Source organism: Hyperoodon ampullatus (assembly GCF_949752795.1).
Source record: "Hyperoodon ampullatus genome assembly, chromosome: 6".
Taxonomy (NCBI): domain Eukaryota; kingdom Metazoa; phylum Chordata; class Mammalia; order Artiodactyla; family Ziphiidae; genus Hyperoodon; species Hyperoodon ampullatus.
This window is the reverse complement of record NC_136919.1, coordinates 70,761,571-70,765,957: the sequence shown is the minus strand read 5'-3', so window position 1 is coordinate 70,765,957 and position 4,387 is coordinate 70,761,571. Positions and strand designations below refer to the sequence as shown.

The following is a 4,387-nucleotide window of genomic DNA, read 5'->3' as shown; positions in this document are numbered from 1 at the left end:
ACTGCTAGAATCCAGTCCCACTTGAAATTCCAATCATATGTGCTTTTCAAATATCCCCCCTTTCTCCCAGAACAGGCTAAACTGTGGCTCTGTTATCTTGGAGCGGGGGAGGGAAATATTCCCAGGCTCCCCCTGGTCAGTCTAATGTCAGTGGTCCTGATAAGGGCCCAGGACTCCTGTGCCCCTGATTTCCCTCCCTCTGTGTCACCTGAAGCCACAATAACTTTTGGGGTGTTCAGAGGTCACTAAAGGCTCAGGGTCCTGGAATGAGGGGTGCCTGAATTTTCTTCATCCCTGAAAACAACCCTACAGCCCTTCACACCCTCACCCCCCTAAACTCCAGTGAACCTCCCCCTTCAGAAATTTCAGGCAAGAAGCAGGTATTAATCTCTACATAAGGGCACTCTCAAATGTCAAGGATGTGTGTCCCACATCTCCTTCTTCTCCCCAAGAATGAGAGAAGAAGAGGACAGGACACATTCCTTCCAGGCCTTCCAGAACCTCCTCCTTGTCTTGAATCCCTCTCTTTTATTTTTCATTGTTAAAGGCCAGCGGAGCAGTTCAACTTCTCCCATACCCCTCTCTTCTCCACCCTCATTTCCTGCCCCCACCCCTGCAATTGGGAGATTTACCTGAGGAATTTGACCTTAATGAAACTTGACCTTTGTGACTTTAGTAACTTTTTTCTCAACAAGGAGCCATCTCCCCAGTTATTTATTCTCCATTCAGTAACATGGTGGGTGCTAGGACAGGAAAAGTACTTAATCATCAGTTTACATCAAACCATAAAACTCTCTTTTATATGAGTGCCTTTCAGAAAGTGAGCCAAACCTGGACCTCCTTCCTTCTAAAAACAGCCACCTCAGTTGCTCTGGCCAGAATATCCATCCACACTTTCCCTTCCCTCACTTTGAGCAAAGGCCTTCTTTGGCAGGTGGAGACCACGTGGGATTCCAAGCCAAGTACGTGACTTCTGGTATGATGGCAAGAGACCAACCTCCAGCCCCTGGGTTGACCACAACTCAAGGAAAGCCAGTTTTCAGGGTGGCCCACATATGGACTCCTCCCTCCTCCATCTAATCCCCTCTGCCTTGACTTTCTCCCCACCTCTGAATCCCCTATCCCCATTTTCAAGAGAGGGGGCTAACCATCATTCCTTTTTGTCACATTCCAGGTAAACTCATATCAAGAGTTTGGTTCCTGACTTTAGGAGGGTTGCTAAGGCTGGTTCTAGGTAAAGTGCTGGCTTCTTGTAGTTCTCACCCCTTCCTGAGCTCTTCCTCTTTGCCCATGTCCCAAAAACCCTGGGTGCATTTCTTTCTCACACTTAGGCTGTGTTCTGTTTTTTCTTCCCTGTAAGGCCTAGCGGAGCGGGAAATACTGGACTTTGTTTTTGGACCTGAAATAGCTAACACTGATTTAGCACCTGCTATGTGGCAAGCACTGTTCTAGGTACTTTATGTGAGCATTTTTTTTATTTCCAGTTTTATTGAGACATAATTAACATACCACACTGTATAAGTTTAAGGTGTACAGCATCATGATTTGACTTAATACATCATGAAATGATGGCCACAATAAGTTAGTGAAGATTTATCATCTCATATAAATACAAAATCAGAGAAATAAAAAAAAAAATTTCCCTTTCTTAGGATTTACTCTGTTAACAACTTTCATATGTAACATATAGCATTGCTCATTATGTTTATCATGTTGTACATTACATCCCTGGTACTTATTTACCTTATAACTGAAAGCTTGTACATTTTGACTGCCTTCATCCAGTTCCCCCTCCACCCACCCCTAACTCTGGTAACCATAAAGCTGATCTTTTTTTTCTATGAGTTTGTTTGCTTTTGAAGGTTAATTGATCTACAACACTATGTTAGTTCCTCGTATACAACATAGTAACTCCATTTTTTTTAACATTTTATTTCATCTGAATTTCATATGGTGCAAAAGTATTATATGCTTGAACCTGTCTCTCAAATAGGAGGAGGTTCTTTCAGTTCTCCAGGCCAACCTTCCTTCAGATGCAAATAAATTTTTTATAAAAGAATATTATGTAGAACATACATAGAAAATTTTCTCTTACAAAAACAAATATATTTGGACATTTTAAATTTAGCATAGCTTAGCAACCCAGTTTCTGCCGATAAATTTAGTTAATTGTTAGGAGGTTTAGTACGTATACAGAGAACTCAGTAAACGGCAGATATTTTAACCCTTGATTAAGGATGACATGTCTGACTTAATTTTGTTCTTGTATTTTTTTAAGAAGCTACTCCATTTGTAAATTCAAGTTTGGTTGGCCTTTTATAGTCCTTTTGCTCAATATTTTGAACACTTTTTCTTCTTATTGTAGAGCCTTTGAGCTTCTTCTCTCTCTTGTTTTCTACTCTCAAATTCTTGTTTCTTAGCAACACACTTAGCTTGTACCTGTTCATATTCTTCCAGTGCTTTTTAAAAAAAAAATTTTAATAAATTTATTTATTTTATTTATTTATTTTTGGCTGCATTGGGTCTTCACTGCAGCGTGCAGGCTTTCCCCAGTTGCGGCAAGCAAGGACCACTCTTCGTTGTGGTGTGCGGGCTTCTCATTGCAGTGGCCCCTCTCGTTGCGAAGCACGGGCTCTAGGCGTGCAGGCTTCAGTAGGTGTGGCATGTGGGCTCAGCATTTGTGGCTCATGGGCTCCAGAGCGCAGGCTCAGTAGTTGTGGTGCGTGGGCTTAGCCACTCTGCAGCATGTGGGATCTTAGTTCCCTGACCAGGGATCAAACCTGTGTCCCTTGCATTGGCAGACAGATTCCTAACCACTGTGCCACCAGGGAAGTCCCCTTCCTGTGCTTTTTGATTTGATGCTTTCTTTTATTTTTCTTTGGCATAGTAATGGAGTTTACTCTTATGCTACATTATTTCTGGCTGAGGTTGTTCATTGCTACAGTGTTCTTCAGACAATGCCTGGTCAATGTTACATTGCTCTTCTGACAAAGGCTGATCAACTTGTTCTTCTGACAAAGGCCAGTCAACTTGTTCTAACAAAGGCTGGTCAACTATTCTAAGTTGATTCTTGAGTCTTTCCTCTTCATCTAAATAGAGATGTTTCAGATGATCAGGGTACCAATCTGTGAATTGGGACTCCTGTGTGGTTTGAGCCTTCTTTACCCTCCATAGTAATTTCTTGTAATTTTGCTGAATCTTTCCTTTTCAAAATGCAGTGTTCTTGTCCCTCAAGAACACTCCCCATGAAGGCTTGCAGTTGGTTAGATTGCCATATCCTCTGTTTCACATTCTTATTCTTGAATCCTACCTATGAAGCTCCTTCACCACGTGTCCCAAAATTCCCTGCCTGCCACCTTGCTGCCAGCCTCACCAGTGCCATGGCACACCAACCATGTCACCAGAAAACCACAAAGGACTCACTCAATAGTTCTATACATTTCAAAATAATCACCATGATAAGGTCTAGTTACCATCTGTCGCTGCACAAAGATATTACATAATTATTGACTATATTCCCCATACTGTACATTTTATGTCTGGGACTCATTTATTTTGCAACTGGAAGTTTGTACCTCTTAATCTCCCTCACATATTTATAATGCATCATATCATATCACATTGCATTGTATCGCATTGCTTTTGTAGGAAAATATTTTGGGAGGAAAAACCAGAAATGAACCCTGCCCTGCACTAACAAGGTGATCAGTCCTTGGTTAAGCCACGTAATCTCTCTTCACCTCAACCTTCCCTTCTAGAAAATGAAAAGAGCTTTGTAGACTGATTGTGTACACTAGTGAGATCATTATTATGCAATATTTATGACCTAAATTCCAATTTCCCATTACTAAGTATCAGTGCAACTATGCCAAGTTCTAAAAATGTTTTCTTGTTGCTGTTGTTTAGCAATTTAACTATACTCTCCATTGCTGATTTTTTTTAAAAAAATGTGTCCATGGCAAGTTATTTAGAAAGTAAAATAGAAGGGAAAAAAGAGAAAGTAAAAAACCATGTGCAAGTCCTCCACCCAGAAACACCCCTGTTAACACCTTGGTATCTACTCCTCCAGTATTTTTTTTGAGGCATATAGATTTATGAGGCAGGAAAATGTGCTGAGATATAACTTTGAGTTTTATTTGGGCCCTGTTGTGAAAACCCCAGGGCTTTCCTTTGTGCTGAGATGAGTCTGTTTTCCCAAGCCTAGGTGTGGAGGAAAAACTGAGCTGCCCAGAGGGAAGGGTGGAGAGATGTAGACTGAGACAGGAGGGAGCCCAGATGAGGTAGAAGAAGGGAAACAATGGGGGAGTATATCTCCCTGCTAAAGAGGGGCAGGAGCTCTGGTGGGTGGTGTGTGGACTCTATAGACACTAAGCTCTTAGAGTCTTGC

The 4,387-nt window shown here is 41.6% G+C and overlaps 1 pseudogene across 1 annotated transcript; it reads right to left on the bottom strand.

The window, feature by feature from the left end:
* Positions 1-2,251: 2,251 nt before the first annotated feature.
* LOC307054447 (thyroid transcription factor 1-associated protein 26-like) lies at positions 2,252-3,382 on the bottom strand (annotated as a pseudogene). The gene is made up of 2 exons: positions 2,818-3,382; positions 2,252-2,439 (listed from the first exon to the last, which is right to left on the bottom strand). The product of its transcript is annotated as a thyroid transcription factor 1-associated protein 26-like (transcript).
* Between the last annotated feature and the right edge of the window lie 1,005 nt (positions 3,383-4,387).